The sequence below is a fragment of the Seriola lalandi genome, unplaced genomic scaffold, assembly GCF_002814215.2.
Source record: "Seriola lalandi dorsalis isolate HSWRI2012SDOR001 ecotype SW California unplaced genomic scaffold, Sedor1 jcf7180002054279, whole genome shotgun sequence".
Lineage (NCBI taxonomy): Eukaryota > Metazoa > Chordata > Actinopteri > Carangiformes > Carangidae > Seriola > Seriola lalandi.
In genome coordinates, this window is record NW_019524832.1 from 575,471 (window position 1) to 595,750 (window position 20,280).

The following is a 20,280-nucleotide window of genomic DNA, read 5'->3' on the forward strand; positions in this document are numbered from 1 at the left end:
CCGTTTTGACAATATCCGCACCATTATTTAACTCGTGGTGTGTCTTTTCACAGTAGTGGTTGCGTTTAGGTGCAGGACTGATGCTGGCTGTCAGTTTGTGCACTTGCTGGCTGCAGGTTTGAGAACAAAAGTTTGCATTGTAGAAGCCTTGAGCTGACGTCACTTCTCTTGAGTTGCTTGGAGTGAGACGGAGGAGAGAAGAAGAAGAAGAAGAAGAGTCTCTTCAATCTGCGATTAGAGACCAACACGTTCAGTCACTCTCACACCCGGACTCAATTAACTCACCAGTTCTCTCCATTCAGCTCCTTCGACATCCCTCAAACTGCGCAAAACTGGGAAGTAAATTAATACAGTTTTTTTTGTCCATTTCGCTTTTTTAAATGAAAACACCGATTTTCAACGACAAGGTGAGTTTAATTGTTTGTGTGTTTCCTTTCGGGAGTTTGCAACCTTGGCTCGCTGGATGTTACTCACTAACGTAACGGTCAGTAGTGTTATTTCACAGGTTTCTGTTGCTGGGGCTAACAGCTAAGCTAACGTTCCTCTGCTAAACCAGTGGCATCCTTCCCTACACTTGCCACGATGAAGCGTTATCCGCTCTGTGAGTTAAACACTGTGATTAAAAAGAAAAACAAAAGTTAACGTCAAAGTACATTTGGCGTTTTTGGATGTTGTTGTTCTTGACTTTGTTCAGAATGTAACTGCTTTCATGTTTAAATCCTAACTTGGTCACAAAAAGAGTGTTCTGACACGGAGTTGAGCAACTAACGTTAACACGACACCGGTACTTGCTTGGCACAGACAGACAGGCAGGCAGGCAGTGCTGCTCAGTCTTGTCATTACCTTGCAGCATGGATCTTGTCTTTGTTGCCAGCTGGTCCACACTCTGCGGATCCGACGTTATGTCCAGAAACGTTAATGGCCGGACGATGAAAACATGAACATAAGTAAGCTTGTCAGAATATTAGGATTTAAGCTCACAGCACGCTTCTTGTGTATCATTTAAAAAGTAGTGTGTGGCTGCCTGTGTACGTCAGTGTTTTTTTGTGGTTTTAAGCTTCGTGTGACAACATGTCATGAAATTATCCAACAAATGTAAATAATACAGGTGGCCTTTCTTAATGTTTTAGCTTCTTCATCTTGCATTATGTTATTTGTTATCAGTGTTAAAGCCGGGCTGCCCGCTGGTCTCGTCTCCCCCCGCTGTCTTCTTTTTTTGTGGCTTCCTCTTAAAGGAAAGCGCAGCTAATGCTGCAGCTGCGGTCTGGGCTGAAATTTACCCTTTGAGATTATGACAATACCCTCCATTTTTCTGCTTTCATATTAACAACAAGGCATTCGCCATCTTGGGCTATTTAAATTAGCACTGTCTATTTGAACGGTGGTTATCTGTACTAAAGTTATGAAACTTTCAAGGAGAAAAGATCTGATAGATACGAGCTTAATTTCTGTTCATCTGAAATGGAAAGCAATATTTTAATCACACGAAAATGTAATAGGTTTTGGAGTTCTGGTGAGTTAGATTTTTACAAGTGAGATGTCAAAACTGATTGGATGTGTTATAAAGCTGCAATTCGACCACTTTTATCATTCTGTGATGACATGCCATACATTTGGCTTAGCCATAGAAATTCAGTTTTTAAACCTTGTACTGGCAGTCATATATTTGGTGCCACAGGCCCTTAACTTCATATGCAGAAATTAGGGCATTTAAACATTGCCCTGATTCCTTCCCTTAGCACTTCATGTTTTTTATGCTGACCCTACTTCGCTTACTCTAAATTTGAAGAAACCTTTAAAAATGATTTTAACAACATTCAGTAAAACTCCCTGTCAGTTCTGGGCATGCACACATGCCACAGAAGCACAAACTAGAAAAACAAAAAAGTTTTAGTATATTTGAAGTGCAATATTAAGGATAATGCTAAAGTTTTATCTATTGCCCCTGAAATGAATTTTGACCATGTTTGAGATAACATAAACATCAATAGAGCTTTTTTTCCCCAGAAATCTTGACTTGTGTTATTCAGTAACATTAAGGGAGGCTTTGTTGTATTGAAGTGTCCCAGTAAATCTTGACAGAGTGACAGTTATGCATAATACCAGGACCCTGAAACTAAAGCAGCTATGAAATTCAGCGAGTGTAAATTTTATTATTTACACCTGTGATTTTTCTACTGTCACATGTCAATGTCATTTGTTAAAAAAGGCCTGTGTGTTGTTAGGACTTATTTCTACAGGAGGCTGTGATGCACATCTGTGAAAAACTGGTCTCTGAGAGTCCAAATTGGACTATAGAGCTTATTTTGATCGCATTCATTTAACTTCTCATCATTTAGTGTGCTTTGGCTGGCATCTTTTGTTTGCTGCACAGTGGAGTTGGTTTTGTCTTTACAGATATAATTGATAGTAATGAACCAGTGTGTGGCCTTTGCGCACACAATCTTAGGGAAATGGCAGTAAACATTATTCCTGTTGAAGTTCATCATTTAAATGGCTTCAGTAGCCAAGGCAGCGAGATAAATCAGATCACAACCTTGATGTGTTATGCATGCATCTAGTAACTGCCAATGAATCAAAACACAGGTAGAAGGTCACTAAATTTGCCTCATATTTATTCAGAGCTCATGCCCTTGAAAATCTCTGCAGAGAGAACAATGTTTATGTGTTTTGTATGAGACTCTGAATATGAGCTTTTAACATAAAAATCAAAAGATTCACCATCGTGTCCTTTAAATGTTAAAAAAATTGCAGGGTTTTGTTCTTCCAGCCTCCAAAAGCAAATGTCCATTTTTCAGAAATATATCCCTTAATTCTAAACTATTAATTGTGTAAAATTATAGAACTACTGGGCTATGAAGATGTGTATGGTGTAACAGATCTGTGTTTTTCTTTTGCTCAGTTGGCAACAGTGCTCAACATTTCAAGTGTGGATCACATCAAACACGTGTTGTGTGTCTGACTTTTGATGCACTTCTTGGTATTCTTACAGAATATGAGAAGGTCCCTTTTTATGTTTCTTAGGTTCTTTTAAAAGTGCCCTTCTTTCCTTTGGCCTTTTGAGAGGGCCAAAGGAAAAAAAAAACAGGTCTGCTAATAATTGTGTTTTCACCCATTTTCACCCTGTCTCACTATTCTTACCCTTTCCACAAGTTTGCACTCATTAATCAAAGATGCTGGACTCCTGCTGAGGGCTGAGCAGGTTCATCAATTTGGCAGCCAGCTTGCTGTAAGGAACAGTGCAGAGGCTCTTAACACACAAGCATAAATAAATCTATGGTCTTTATATGCAAGCCCTGAAGGTTAATGCTGTATAATTCAGTGCACCCTCTTTGTCTTCTGTGATTGATGTTTTTAAACATGTAAGGCTTGACAGGATTCCCTTTTTGTAGGTCAGTGTTGACACTTTATGATTGGGTGAGCTTGGGGGAGCAGCACGAGGGAGGTGGATTATTAGGAATATGTCAGGGTGATTACTCTTTTTCACTCATCTTCCTGGTCTATTTTCTCTCCGCCTGGAGATGCTTATCCTAGTGCTGTATTTGAGGCAATGATGCTTCTGAGATTGAAGTCTCCCTGCTGTGTTAATGGGGCTGATGTTTAAAATGCTGGTGGCCTGGTCTGTTTGTTTAGCTGTTTAGTATGTATTTGTGTCCTCTGCTGCAGAAATTGTGGGCCAGCTGCAGGCCATGGATGAATTAGCTCCATATTCATAATTCCAGGCCAGGTAGTTGCATACAGTAATACAGTCCTTTTGTCCTGTTGCTGTTGTAAACCATTCCCCTCTCACACAAAGACTGTGCCTCAGCAGCCCCCCTTTTTTATTGATCCTCATGCATTTAAAATCTGGTCACTGCTGCCACAAACACTTCCCACTTTAGGCGTGCTGCTGCAGGCACATTTTTAAATATTTAATTTTTATTCAACCCGATAAGAGACTGGAGAAAAGAAATTCATCCCTAAAAATGTTTGGATCAGCAAAGGCCAGAATCTAAGGCTTAGTGAACCTAACTGACTGAATTCTTTTCTTCACAGTGGAGGCAGTGGCCATGTATCTTGGCATGTTGTGAAACTACTGCAACTCTGTCTCTTACCTTGAAAAAAATGGAATCTTCTTATTTTGAAAGTACAGACCTGCAACTAAACCTCATGGATTGGACAACCGTAAGCAAACCCTTATATACTGAAATGCTGAAATTATAGAGCAAAGAAGTGTTCAACTCTATAATTTCTCTAAGACACTAATTGTAGTTGTAGTTGCAGTTGGATGTTGTAGTTTTGTTGAATGTGAAGAGAGCGCTTGCTCTTTGGTTTTGTGAAGACTTTGATCATATTGGTTTTAATGATACAAATTGTGTTTTGGAGGGTGCTGCCAACACTGTTCGTTCATAGACTTGATACCACAGTAATATTTAGTTTGACAGTATCTCACTATCTTTACAAATCATGTTCATGTGGGACAATTTTATATTAGTAAAATATGTCATAAGGGAACATAATTTGGCCCATTTTGTGACTTTCTTCAACATGTACCTATGACAGAATGTTTATATGGGACCAATATCTAACAAAATGTTCACTGCCAATGTTTTCACTTGGTTAATTCCAAGTACCGGTATATAGACACTTAGGTGTGTGGGAGAGCATATAAAACGACCTGGTTTGTTTTTAGGGAAACATCATTGTCATGCTAGAAAATAGAAATACCAACACCTGCTATAGGAGCAGGGATGCAAACCTAGGACACAGATGACACAGAAGTTTGCCATTATCAGAAAATCAATTGGTTAGAGACAGTGTCAGTTGATTAGAGACAGTGTTGATATGTTAGAGCTGAGAAAGTGGTAGTAAGAAATGAAGGAAAGACACTAAGATGCTGCAGGCCAAATTGTAGCAAGCAAAATGTTCAACCTGACCTCACTAGCAAGCTGAAAGACTCAAATCATGTAACACAAGGGCTGCCAAGGAGACTATGAAGAAGGAACCTGCTATTGGAACTGAGGTTACCCATTATTACTTATGACTTAGTAAACAGCTTTCTGTGCAGGGAGGCCAGTGTCATTATCTGTTCTTTAAATGATGACATGGCGCCAGATAGATGGATAGCTGAGTAATCTGAGATGGCTCATCCTTGTAGAAGTTCAAAGACTTGTTGTAAACAGTCCATTATTTCAGACTGGAGGGTGACCTTTTTACTAGATATTGAATGAAACATTCAAGTTTAGAAGAATACTCTCTCTTACACTAGTATTCACACTATAAAATGATACAAATGGAACTGTACTGTGTAACCTGATGTTGGTTATGAGAGATCCAGTCTGTTTACATTTATAGTTGATGTAGAAAGTATAGAAAGGGAGGATAACAGCATCCCTATATTGGACAATAAATATGACAGATGAAAGTGGCACATCTTTGATCCAGAGCCATTTTGCTTTTAAAGTCTTTTCCTGTTGTGTCTAGACATTTTAAAAGGTTTGGATGGGTCATTATGACATCAAGTGAGGCCATTGCATCTGTCTTTGTAGACCTTTTGATCATAATCCAAATTAGTTTTAGATATATGGCACTCAGTAATGTGTTAACCTGTGGTGTCCAAATTAAATATATTATCTAAAATCCTAGCCAAATGGATGTGCTTGTCAGGCTTTATTGACAGTCAGTTTAATTTATGTTGAGCCCTTAAATAGTTTTTTGGGGTTCTTCAGAAACAGCACACAGGTTAGCCTATATATGTTCTGTACGAAAAACATTTAGACCAGCAGTCTAACTCCAACAGCTACCCACTCAGATATTATTGTATCCACATAAAAGGTAATAATAATAAACCAGCAGCTACAAGAAAGGATATGTTGTCTTTACAAGTACTATTTTTAAAGCCAATTAATGCCCTTTTGCCATGACTATAGAACTTGTGCAAAATCTTATCTTCTTGTATTGTCTATCTATTTATCTTAGTTGAGTTATAATTCCATTAAACATGTAGCTTTCAGAGGGAAAAACTCAAGGGAAGGGAAGGCTTGGGCTGGCAATTATCATCTTCTGCTCTTATTTCTGACATAAGACTTGTAGTGTAATTTGTTAACCTGTGCACAATCTGAAATGTTCCATATCAACAGAGTATTTTACCCCTGCAAAGGAGGTTATGTTTTTACCCATGTCTCTTTGTTCGTTTGCTTGTTTGTTTATTAGTGTATCAGAGATGGGGCATGGCCCAGGGGAGAACCCATTCAATTTTGGGGCAGATCTGGATCATTTACTATTTTTTTTTTTTTCTGTCTGGTGTGTGTTGTTTGACATTGGTCTGCGCTCTCTCGTGGCCTTCAAGTTAAACTAGACTATGAGGACAACAGCATAGACTTGAGTTGTTAAAAATTAAACACCAATGCAAGTAACCTAACACGAGGAGTACCTTTTTTCCTATTCCAATAGGACTACCCCAAAGAGGACAGTTTTTATGGAGGGTTGGTGTGCAGATAATGTAACAGGAAAAACTGTTTGGTTTTACAGTAAGATATCTTACAACTTCTCTCTTTGTCATACTCATGCTAAGTGATTAATATAGAAGTTAAAAACCTTAGTGACTGCTATTGATAGACCTCAGAATGGTTACTATACAAGGCCATGAGTTCAGTAGAAACCTCTTAGACTCTGTGAATGAAAGATGATTTGAGTGATCTATGAATACTTGAAAGGATTTAAATGATACAGGGCTGGATCAAAGATCGAGGCTGGTCTAGACTTAATTTCCTTTACATTCCAAACAAAATGAACCAGATGGTAAGGTATAAATAGTATACATGTGGTGGCTGGTCAGAAGTGTTTGCAGTGCCTATCATGTGTATTATGTTATCAAATCTCTTGACCATGGCAGCTGCTTTTTCACAGTATGAACATTAAAGATTTCTTTATTAACCAACACAATATCAGTAGAAGGTGTAGACTTTAATAATTGGTGTGTACATGTTTTTCAGAATAAAAGTTTCAGTCTACTCAAATTGAAGATTTGTTTCTTAATGTCACTGGATGTTGGATATATAGATACATAACTGACCATAATCCAATTTCTGCAAAGTGTTTTTGTCATATTCCATTTCCCTGTGTTTTCTCTGGGAGCAGTATTTTGATTCTTTTTTTTTTTTGGCTGATGTTTAGAATGGATAATTCATCTTCCCTAGGGTCTATATTACCATTTTTATTTCATTTTCATGGAGCTTTCAGATAGGAACGATGCTGAATGAGTAAATCGATAAAATCAAGCAATAAATCTGCTGTTGTTGTCTCGTGTTTCAGGTGCAGAGCAGTGATGTCACAGAACTGAGGATAGTCTCACACAGTAAGTATTTCGTTACTTCAGCTACCCATAGTCCATTTCTATGAAGTGCATCTTTTGATTTTTATATAGGAAAAAACAGTTTGCTTTGTGAAATTGGAAAAAGTAACCCATCATGGAAATGCCTGACTAAGTGGAACACCTCATTTTAAAGTATTATTTAGGTATAGGATTAGAATTTTCCAATTAGGTTGAGATTTAACAAAGTCCTCTTTTATGAAATTAGTTTGTGCTGCATTACACTTTGCTCTCATTTTGTGTGTATCTAATTAATTCCTGTCTTTCTTAGAATTAAAGTGTCAAGGCTTCAGAACATATTTAAATCTCTTGGGGGAGAGAAGAAAACTTTTTTGACTATAGGGTATTTTAAGATAAATTACTGTGAGTTAAACAGGGGTAATTGGTGGGTTTGGAGCTATTGTTTGGCTTTGTTTTAAAATTTAATTTTGACTACTCCGCATATAGTAACTTTATACAGATGCATCTTGGCTGCTATTAAAAATTAAATTGTTGCCCCAAGACAGAGGTGGTGGGTATATCAAATTCAGTTCCCTTCAACCAGAGCTCTACTCTGTCAGAAAGTGACTCGTGGTTTTCTTTTCTTTTGACTGCAATACTTACTGCCAAATTAGAGCGTTAACTTGCAGTCTTACAAGCACAGTTCATTTTTTAACTTCTTCTTGTACATGCTCCATTGTAGAGAAGGTGTGAACTGATGAGGTATTTATCACAAATTTTTTTTTTTTTTTCTTTTTTGGGCTTTTGTGCCTTTATTGGACAGGATAGTGGAGAGAGACAGGAAATGGGGAGGCAGAGAGAGGGGGAATGACATGCAGTAAAGGCTGTCCGATGCGGGACTCGAACCGGGGCCAACTGCAGCGAGGACTGTAGCCTCTACACATGGGGCGCCTGCTTAGACCACTACGCCACACGACGCCCCTATTTATCACAAATTTTATTCCACACAGTGAATATATGAGGACAATTGCACTTGGATGTCACACTGAATTAACATAGTTTCAAAGCAAACAAAAAAGGAAATTACAATTGTTGAATTGAAATATTTTTTAACAAGGAATCAATTTGGTCTTTGTTATGCTGAATTGTTGGCTAATAAGATGTAGTTCAGTGATCAGTTCTGTTATTTCTGGAAGGATGTGTGCTCACATTTACTGTGGTTGAATCCAACAGAAGTTTTCTCTTGTGTCTTCCCCTCTGACTCCTTTTGTACTTCTCCACTCTTTCAACATTTAGCAGTATCCTCAAGTGGAAATGTGGAACTGCTCACTTAACTTTTATAAAGTAAAGAATGCTGAAGTTGTGCCATGAAATTCATGACATGTACACGGCCACCTCTTGACCTACAGTAGAGGGAAAGTCTCCTACTCTTTATGTGACTGACCCTGGAAAGAGACAGGTCATCCACAGAGCTGTAGACAAGCTGAGTTGAAACAGCAATGGCAAAATGAGCACAAATCCCATCATCTCTAAAGCTGAGCACTCTCCTGTTCATGTGGGGGTGTCATAGGATTTATTATAGCCGTTATCAGTAACCTTCAGTTAATCTACAGGGGCCGCAGTAAGTTTTAGAAATAGTTGCCAGGCAGTTAAGTTATAACCAGTCATTGCTTTCGGTTGCCAAATCGTTGCTCCACATCGATTTCACTCTCCTGTTATGGCTCTGAGTAATTAAACCATTATTGTGTTAATGAATGATAAATAATGAACAACTGGCTTCAAGAAGGGTAAAATATATTTTACGTAACATTAAATAACATTAATTATTTTATCTCTCTTTCTCTCTGTCATACACACTCACATTGACACACAAAACTGCTTGCTCATATAGTATGTATGTGCATGAATGCACATGCATGTTCATTTGTGCAGCAGCCTCTGCCTCTGATTGCTTTGTTTTAGCACTTTCCTGTTTATGAGCCTTGCTTTGCCTCTTACAGTTTGATGAAAGTTTACTTTGGTTTGATGAATTTGGTTCCATCCAACCTACAAAGAGTGAAGAACGTAGGAAAAGGAAAGAAGTCAAGAAAAAATTGGTGAAAAGAGCAATGTAGACAAGAATTAAGAGATAAGTGAGAGTGGTGATATGATTCTGACAAGTGATCCCTTCCTGATTTCCAGGAGCCCAACCTACCCCAGCAGTGTTTGAAATTGATTCTCATGGAAAGAAAACACACAGAGAGATCTATGCTAACTTAAATCAAGCAAAAAGGAATTTAACTCAACACTTGCCTGCAGCTGCTTTATAGTAGAAGCCCTGCAGTGCTGCCGTTAATTGTTGTACCACCACAGGTGGAGATTAAAAAAAATATACAAAGGACATGTCTGGCCACAGACAAAGCCGACATGCTTATTTTTTGAAGAATTTGTAGGGGAGAGAAAGTGAAGCAGAACCAGTTATCTTACACTATTAAAATGTCACTTAAATTCTTCTTCAAAAAACAAATGAGTGTGACATTTCAAATGAATAATTTAAGTGAATGTTAATTTTTTTTTTAATTTCAGTTTTGTAATTTTGAGAAGTTTAGAGTGCTGGCTTAAGTCAGTATGAAGTGTTATCCATACTTTCCAGTTACATTATTTTACAGGAAAGCTTTATGGACTGGTATGTTTAACATGGGTCATTAATTTGTACTGTATGTTCTGCATGTGTATAAAAAAGAGAGGTTGAGCTGTGCAAATGACATTTTTCTCTTCATTCTTAAATATTTATGACCTTCAGTTAAAAGTGTAGCTTCACAGAGTTGGCTATATTTTGTGACTTTGCCAGGAGAGTGAACAGATTGCTGTGGTATTGTAATATGCCGTGGTAGTAAATATCAAAGCCCACTCTTCTTTCCACTTTTTTTTTCTTCCCAGAGGGAGACTAAAATACATGCAGGAAAGAAAAGTGAAGTGATGAAAGAAATCGGTCAGTGGTAAATCAAAGACTCTTGTGAATGATGCAACTATGAGATGTATTAGTTATATGGATACTGGATTGACATGGACTGTTCTCAGATGTTTAATGAATATGGAGCCATATTTAACTAAGAATAGCAGCAATGTGCATGATGTGTTTCTGTACAGTAATCCAGAAGCACTGGTTACATCATGCTGCCCTATGAGATTAATGATCTTTACATTAAATGTATAGCTGACAAAGAAGACAGTTAACAATAACCAGTCCTCAGTTTCTGACTGAGGTGGCACTTTGTTGTTGGATCTGCACCCATAAAACAACAAACACAAACATACCATTAAAGGTTCTGGAAATTAGATTTTAAACAATAAGATATAGCAGCAAACAACCATTTTCTATGTAAAGATGTAGTGGAGTAATGGCATCCTGAGCAGAGAACAGAGCCACACCCCCTCTGTATGTGTAATGCAAGTTTATCTGTTCTTTGTTTTGGTAGTTGGACTGGCTGCACATGCATGCGTGTGTCAGTCCCTCTTTGTTAAACCATTAGCCCTCCCCACATTTATAAAGACGTGAGGTGGCACAGTGCAATACACAGTGGTTGACTGAAAGAAGCCTTCTAAAATTAATTAACCCATGTATTTTGGATAAAAAGGCCTCCGACAAAGAAAGAGAAAATACCAGAGCATACTGGCCGTTTGGACTACTCGCTCAAACATAAAGTTTTTAAAGTGTTAACTGGCTCCTGGTCCCAAGTCCAAGGCTGAATTCCTTTTCCCGTCCAACCATGGATCAGAGCCAATACTGGTCTGGCTTTAGCGAGATGGATAGCCCTATTAACCAGAAAAGGGTTCCAGCTTGACTTGGTAACTTGATGGCTACATAATGTTACATGTCGGTTTCATACAGGAGGCATGATAACGTTAGCTAACTTGCTGTTACCAATATTATTAATTTTTCTCGGCAAAAGTTGCTATTGCTACTTGGCTGGCTGCTTTCACTGGGCTTGGTAACACCTTGCTGAGAACTGCTAATTTAAGGGGTTGTGGCCAAAGGTGTGGCTGAAAAAACATTTGTTTTGGTCTAAGATGCTAGTAGTCTGATGCAACATCTAGTGGCAGTCACAACTATTTACAAAACCTTTTTAAAACTTCAATGTCTGTAAGGCCTTTAAAGAAACTTCCCCTGCTCCAAATGAAAAAGGATAGGAAGACAGTGAGGTCCATTCTATTGGAATTATGTAGAGCCATTTGTGTCTGCTCTACAGGGATAAAATCACTGGGATAGTGATGGTATTGCAGATAGTTGTATGAATTCTGGGCAGCTGCAGTCACAGAGGCTAACTTATTGTAAATAAAGTGGAATTCATTATGTATGCTTCTTCTCTGAGGTGACAGGTCAGGCAGGCCTGGGTTTTGGGACAACACTGGCATGGTCTTCTGGGGAGCCTGTTAAGACTGTGGACCTGCAAGGGCGTCTCTGAGGTGTGCAGATGGCATTGAGGAAAATTGAATTTTCTTGGGCAGCCATGGCCAGCTGCCTGCTGTTCCTTTTTTATTGTTGGCATGAAGTCTTTATTGGACAACAGGGATTTCTAGTGTCTTCTCGAATATCAGTACAAAGCATAATTGTGCATCACAAAATAAAGATATAGCAATGTGTTTCAGAGGAAATCATCCAAAGTAAAAATCTATGCCATCTTTGTCATTTCTGATGGGCTTAATTTTTGCTATTGATCTGTTTTTTTTTTTGTTTTTTTTTTGAGTGAACCAGAAATTCTTAAACTTTGCACCCGTTTGATAGATCTCAAAACACTTCAATATTATCAATGATTACCATTCTTGATTAGCATAAATGCCACTTAGATGGCTGAGAGTTTTGTTGCCAGCCTGCAGGGGCTGCACAGAGAGGATCTGTGGTGTCAGCGATCGGAGGGGTGTAGAGGTGACACCAAGGTGAACGCTGAGTTGTAGAATGGTTGGAAATCATTGATATTCTGACTAGGAGGCTGCAAATGGCTTGGTGGCAGATGGACTCTTTGTCAGGGAAGAAAATGGCAGCTCAGGAGCATCAATGCCATTTTCCCTATCAGCTCTGCTGGCAGGCAGTGACCTTCTGCCGCTCACAGAGATCCCCCAGCACATGATCAATTATCTCACTTCCATTGTTTACTAAGCTAGTAGAAAAGGATTTAAATGTCAGTTTTTTTAGAGAGAGACTGCATGTGCAATCATGAAACTGGTATTTGTTGTTGGTATATAATGAGGAAGCAAATTGTACAAGCACGTTTTTTGCAACCTTGTCAGCACTGTAGAAAAAAATTAACCAGTCTAGGATTGATGCATATGAAACCAATACATGGCAGTCGTTAGGCTCTGTTTATTTCATTTCGCAGAATTGTTGTAATTGATTTGACGGAGTTTCATCAGCTCTTTTAACAACACTGTTAATGGATGAGGATCCTCAGGAGTATAGACATATCGCATGGCATCAATTTGGCAAGTGCTTTTCGCTGACATTGTTTCACTCAAAATGAATAATTTGCGAAGGTGAAGATGTTTATGCAAATAATATTAATTAGGTAATAGCTCTTCTCATTGCCCAGATAATTATTATATTCTTGACTGTAAAGAAATTTAAATTGGAATGAAATATTTGATAAACATGGGGAAAAGAAACAAACAGTGGAAAAAGCTAATGACATTGATACCCCAGTCTAATATGTATGTATTTTGTCTTGATGGTTGATTTCATTAGCAGATCTCATTGTTATGCATTGACTGTCCTCCTGCAGTAAAGTGAATATTGTATTCATGTAGCCTGAATATTCAGACGGAAATGTTTGGATTTTGAGCGACGTCCTGCAGAAATAGTGAGGTGTTGTCTTTCTACCTCAGATTCTGATTAACTAATAATGATCACTAATAATCTTTATTAATATGTTGATATTCATGTATTAATGTATTATTTTCATGATTACTGATGGCAATTTATCAGAAAGGTCAGTGTTAGTTATCAGCTGATTATAGTAACCTTGGCCAGTCAGCTTTCTTTGAGCATTAGCCACAAACCTGTCATGTTCTCTTCTTTAAAATATTTAACCAGATGTAAAAAATGTTGTTCTCTTTCATAGCATTTATTTTGTGTCTCACTATGGGAGTGCCTCCAGCGTGACCTCTATGTGTGACGCCTATGTCAGGAGGGGACGGGACCCTCCTCCTATATATTAGGCTGACATGCCCTCCCTTAGCAGGCCTTCTGCTGCCTCTGCTCCCTTGTCCCTTCAAAACTTAGTCTGGAACCGAGCTGGGGGGGACAGAGCGGCCCATGAAGGTGGCAAACTGGGCTTGCTATCTCCTAGAGGAGAGGTTATCAGTCTGGCTGGTTGAGGTCTGGCCAGGGGAGATTGCTTCCTGGACCACAGATTCTTGGGGCCTTCTGGAGACCTGGGAGACTGCATGCACTTTAGGCACTCTGGGTTTTTTTGTAAGGGAATTTGTCTTTTTTACAGGACCTTATTGAGATGGGTATGGCTTACTCAACCATCAAGGTGTATTTCAGCCTGCCATAGTGGCTTTGATGGAAAAACAGTGGGTCAGCACCAAGCGGCAACTTCCTAGGCTGAAAAATGAAGCCAATACGGAATTACCAAAAACTGCACTTCTTCGAATGACCACTTGTGGCTGGCTCCAAAAGCGAGTCAATCCCCATAGACTCCCATGTTAAAATGCCCAACTTTTCGGCAGAAATAAAAATATTTATAGCCTAGTGCGAAAAACAATTTTGGTGTCTAAACTGTACGGGGGGTGAATTTTTGTTTAACTGCCACAAGCCGGCATGCACCGAAGTCTCAGCTCAACACACGCCCTTCGTCTTTGCCCAGGTTTGGATTAGCTGGGAGTTTGGCAGAGTCAGGTACTGGCAAGATGGCAATGATGGAACGACCCACTCTGAGCTTCAAAACCTTCACGGAGGCTACGTCGATTTTTATTTACAGTCTATAGTCAGCACCCTTTACTGTGTCAGTTCATGAAACGCATGTATAGTTTTCCCTTGGGAATACTAAGGTCAGTATGCAGCTCAATCCGGCCTTTATACCAAATGTTATAGGCTTGTGCTCTTCTATAGAACTGGCTGCTCCTTTCTCCTCGAGGAGCACCAGCGTTTGCATACTCTCTGTCTAGTTTGTGCACCGCGCAATTATTTGGACAGGACACAGGGTTTTAGACAGAGTGACCAGTTATATGGGAAGGCCTGTGTCTAAGCAGCATCTTTCCCACTGTCCTATACTGGCAGGGGTCTCCAGCTTTTCTGCTGGCATACGCGCAAATTCAACTAAGGGTCTAGCGACTTCATGGGCTCTCTTTAAGGGAGTCTCTATTCAAGAAATGTGTGTGACTACAAGCTCGCCCCACACGTTTGCTAGATTTTATAAGTTGGATATCACAGCGCCAACTCTGGCACATTCTGTCCGCAGTGCGGGCTCTTCTCAGAATGTGGCTTCTCCCTTCCGAAGTGTCACTGGGGACAGTTGTATTCTTTACAGGCTTGCCTGGCAATCTGGGAGACAGTATCTCTTCCATATTGAGACACGGAGCAAATGCTATGAAAGACAACTTAAGGTTATGGATATAACCCGGGTTCTCTGATTTTAGCATGAGTGCCTCACCAGATCCTGTCCTTGCTATGAAAACCAAGTAGAGGTGAGCTTGTTTTGAATGACAACTGATGCTAGCCCGTCAGCCTAATATATATGAGGGCTGTTATATCTCCTCCTGACATGGGATTCACTAGTGCCAGCCAATGAGAGCTGGTGTAATGTTATTTGTGTTTCTGATTAAGTCACGCAGGAGGCACTCCCATAGTGAGACACTCATACATTAATCAAATATTGAGTTCTACATTCCACACACACGAGACAGTTGTATGGAGCTGGACCGTTACTAGCAGGTTGTTTTTCTGTCTGTAAGGAGGATGGTATTAACTTGCCATGCCACACACCCCCCCCTCTTTCAGGGCTGGCTGCACACAGCTTTCAGAGGGCAGTGCTTGTTGGGTTGCACTACCAGAAACAGTGTGAAAATGTTTCCATTATTAAGGCTCTGTGTGCATACAAGGTGTTTTGTTTGACACTACCCTGCCCTGCAGTGACAATATTAGCAATGACAGATGCTGATCCTCATTGGTCTTAACCTAAGTTAAGTACATGTATATCAATATTAGTTTGGCCTATGCCAGACCAATTTTGTCCTGGACTTTAAACAAATGTTGCAAGAATAAAAATAAAATTTTGCCTTCTGGTTAGCTGCATGTTTATAGCAGTATGATGATATGTTTCAAAAAGATATGGCAGTAAACTGATGATAATCTCTGTTGCTAAACTCAGAATGGTGACATATTGTGACCACAATGGTGTTAAAGTAACTCATATTTGTGGAACTTTTATGTCTGCACCCTGTCTTGACTTTAGACTTTGCAAGAATTTGATTAGAATTAGTGTTCCTAGGACAATGAGTATACAAATTAAGTACTTAAGGGCTAGGCACTAGTGTGGAGCTTTTTTTTTACTTTTATAGAACAGTTGGTAGTGAAGAGGCAGACAGGAAACAAGGGGAGAGAGATAGGAGCAGACATGCAACAGGTTATGGGCGTTGCTGTTATGTGTCTTACACTGTAACCATTTGGTTACCAATGCCTTCCAGGCATTTTGAAATTGCATTGTGCACTATTGAAGAAACAAATAGTTTAATTGATTCTAAGTTTCATTTTGAGTATCTCTTTTAAAGAGATGTCATTCTCTCAGTCCTAGGTAATCAAGTGTCAACTTTTCCTAGAACCCTTCCTCTTTGAGAAATGTTGAACTGTCTTCAAGGGCCTGTTCCTGTCCAAAACAAAAGTAGAAGATCGTGGCAATACTAATCTGCTGATTACTGTGCTGCCTTTGTGCTTCATTTTACAGATTTTAATTGAATCCTGTTGTTAGGCTTAGGTGGTTGGTGGGTACATCTGGAACTGCACATGCATGGGTTTACTGTTATCTGACATGAATTTCTGTCGGTGTTGTTTCTCCATCCATTCTGACCAAATAGCCCCAGGAACTAATTCCCTTCAGCACATTTATATTTGTTTTTCTACCACATCTGAAGGGCCATAAAGATTAAGTAAATTTGGCAGATTAAACAACATTATTTCATGAAATGTTTGTGTTTGCATAGATGTTGGGGAGGAGACATGCAAATTTAGAATGTGAGATGAAAAACAGCACAAAGGCTAGATGTCTGTCTCCACAGTAGTTATGATCTGCTAAAGGTTTTTTCTGGGTATTTTTCTGCTCTCGTACACATTCACATTAAATCTACCAGCAAGAAAACTTTCACATGAAACTTCCTTTGAAACTTTCATTTTTCTCACACACTGTATTGCTCTTCTCTTTTATTATAATCATTTTGGCTACATAACTGTCAAATTCAATTAAATTTCCATCCCTAACCCTAATAGTGGTTCTAGTGATGACCACAGTTGTACATAATTTTGTGGTTTGTGTTTGACCAGTCAGTTCAATACTGCAAACTTTGTCCCTAGAGATTGAAAGGACAGCTGTGTTTTTCTGAACCAAAATCCTATTCAGTGCACGTCCTGGTTATATACCCTCTCCTATTCCAAGTTAGCGCTGATTAGTTTCTTTTTTATAAAGGAAGCATGGGAGGCCTAATCTGTGTGGCCATGGTTGTAGCCACAGTGACCTCTGGCAACGGTAATATTTCACAGCTATTAAATGTCTACCTATTAGCACCGACACTGGTGTTTTGTGCCATACAGTCATTGTTAGCGCTACATAGAGCACACAGTGTCTGAAGTAGTGCGAGCAGGTGATGGAAATATTCATTAGCAGCAGAGAAGACACTCTTTTTGTAAAGATGGCTCAGAGGCAGACAGAAAATTAGTTATTTTCTCTGCACATTCATCAAAATAAAAATAGTCTGAGTATCCCAAGTGACTCTCCCATATATCGAAGCCACAGCTGCATGTTCCATGCATAAACTCAGGATTAACTCTCCAATGAATTTTAGGTGTTTTTGAGCACCATTAAAATAAGCCCTCTTTTTTTTCTTCTTCCTCGTCTCAAAGCCATTGTCCTGTGTTTCATCCCATAAGAATTAGCACATTTAAACTGATGAAATGCCCTACTTCATTTATAACCTTCACCTATTACTTTCCTAAAATTATGGTGTGCAACACAGTTACGTCCTAGAGCCAAGAACAAAGAATTCTGGATGGCAAAACTGTTAGATATTTGCCTTTGACACTTCAGTCTCTGATAACCTTTGATTTAATGACTAACAGAGGCAGAATGTCAAGAGGGACTGTCTGTGCTACATTATTCAGTCTGTGGCTCTTGTGAAGCTTCTGCACAGATAACGGATTTATTTTGATGGTAACATGCAGAATTGCCAGAGCATTATGGAAAAAAAGTGTGTGGAATCATATTTAGCCTAAAATATGCAACAGTGCAAAACCTGGATGTCATTATTCATGTAATTAGAAAAACTGTTACCATCGTAAACTTGAGTACATAATGTTGTTTTTTTTTTTTTTCCTGATTGTTCTCCTTCTCTGTTTGTGGTCTGTCAAGTACAAGGTTGCTTTAACAGGAAATGAAGCAGTACGCTTTATTGCAGGGGAGAAAGCAAGTTTGTGAAATTGCACTGCCTTCGTGGCTTTATTTTATTGTAGATAAAGATGTAGTAAATAACCAAAAGCTGCAGTCACTTTTTAAACCATACGCATTTATTCATTTGCTGCAGTCCTAGTAAGTGAGTCAAAGCCACTGATTTGAAATCGTCAATTTAACAATGACAAAAATACAGTATTCTAAAATCTACCCTATCCTAAATACAAATAAGCTTAGTGGAGCAGACAGGCTTTACCCATAGGTGTAGAAATATTGTCATTAAAAAAATTATATATGTTTTCTTGTTAATTGTTTTTGCAACCATCCACCAAAGTTAAGCTAATATTGTCTTCTCCTATAGTAAAGTATATGTTCATACTGATGATATATATATGAAACAGTTCTGAATTTGTATTTAAGTCTACTATAGTGTGGTCAGCTGTACACTGATTAGAATTTCATAATACTCAAATGTTGTTTCAGAAAGGATGAAAATGACCTTCATTATTCAGTGCTTTTTGCACAAGCTAGCAATTTTTAATCAGGTTGTTCTATCAGACCTGCGTTATTCAAGGGAGCTCTATTCAGGCAGGAATTATTAATCCTGTACTACTGTATGTTGTTTTGCCGCCGGCACTGGTGATAGAGACATTTCACTAGAGTATCTCTGCTCATTATAAATGCAAAGTTCTCACATTTAGGAAATCTGTTAAATTCAATATTTCTCTGGCTTATCTCCTCAAATATGAAGACTATATTTAAAGAGACACTCCCTCAATTTGTTACTGTGTCCCCCAATCCTAAAACACTCTCCCTGCTTATGTGTGATGTTTAGAAACTCTGTTGTGAACTGTGAAATCAGGAATTTATTTTTGAGCTACACTGTTTGGATGCCAAGAAAAACCACCACACAAATATGATTTCTAAAATCAACACACTGATGTCTCCTTTGCCCAGCGTAGTGGTTCCAAAGTGAATTATTTCTAGTGTCTCAAATCATTCCCTTTTTGCTACCTAATGCACCAAATTTACCATCCAAACATATCGAGTGGAGAAATGTAGTGCAGCTGTGGTGTGGACAACTGTTGCATTGTGCACCTTTTTTAGGAGTTAATTGTCTCTTTTTCACAGTGAATGGCTTTCAAATGGCTGCCTGGAAAACCTGTGAGCTAGTGACAGCTTGTGCACAGGTGTAACCTAAAACATACAGCATTTTAAATTGTTGTTCATTTCACTTTCCTTCTCTTGCACAGACTACACTGCTAATGACGTTAGAAGAGTTTGACTGGTACAATATAAAGGTGAATATCAGCCCTGTAGCTGGTGTGCTGCTAAAATGAGCAGGGGAATGTTGCATGTTGAGACTACTTTCTTTTTTTTTCTTTTTTTTTTTTTTTACTAATGCTTAAGCCTAAGCTGGCTGTGTGAGGTGCCTGGCGCTGCCTCAATACCACTGTGGACCTACAGCATCAGCTTATTTGCTTAGCAGAGCTACTCACAACACACTCACAGATAGTAGAAATCATCACAGATCACTGTTTATCAGGGAAGACTTGAAGCAGAATAGTATTTGAGAAACGGTAGCATCTGTTCATTTCATGCCTCTATCCGTGTATCATGTTTATCCATGTTATCTTAATCATGCTTGCTTTGCACTGTCGTCTGGAGTGTTGAAGGCCCTTCTTGTTTCTTTGTGTTCCAAGAATTTGCTATGGGAGTATAATCCCATGCTTCCCCACATCAAAGCGACTGATGGAGAGATGTGATGTGCCCGTCATCATGCATCTCCATTAGAAGGCTGATGTAAGAGTTCAGCTACTGAAAATTGTGTTCCCCTTTTGGCCTCCGGACATCTAGCTGTTAGGGTGTAGTGCAAATTGCTGAGGTTAAATTTCCTGATTATCTTGCTTTTTCGATATAATGACCTTCATTTAAGACATCCATTGTGCACACAGGTGCTTGTTTGAATGTAACCAGCATCGTCTGCTTTGGTAAAGCAATGGACGTATGGACACGGTGTGACTAATGCTTTGGAAGGTTGGATCTGTTTTATTGCTTCATTTGGCACACTGCAGCCCTACTTCCCATTACGGTTGCCATGTGATTTATGTTGTGCTCTTTGGAGAGTGAGAGAAAGGGGCTCTGTATAAAAAGCTGCGATAGTGATGTTTACCTTGATCCTAGCTGTTTTTTTTTGTTTTCTTTCCCTTTCATCTTTGACATTGACATTAGGGAGAAATTAAAAGGCCCCATCTTTTTGTGTACATAAATGATATTTGATCATCTAAAGCATGACGACGTTATTGAGATGGCAGTGTAAAGCCTCACAGACTGACAGAACCTGGACTTTTTATC

The 20,280-nt window shown here is 39.0% G+C and overlaps 1 pseudogene across 1 annotated transcript in view; it reads left to right on the top strand.

The window, feature by feature from the left end:
- The first annotated feature begins 206 nt into the window (after positions 1–206).
- baz2bb (bromodomain adjacent to zinc finger domain, 2Bb) overlaps positions 207–20,280 on the top strand; it is a 51,186-nt pseudogene continuing 31,112 nt past the window's right edge. The window contains exons 1-2 of the transcript XR_015437203.1: positions 207–407; positions 7,294–7,336. The product of XR_015437203.1 is annotated as a bromodomain adjacent to zinc finger domain, 2Bb (transcript). The remainder of the gene's footprint in view (positions 408–7,293; positions 7,337–20,280) is intronic.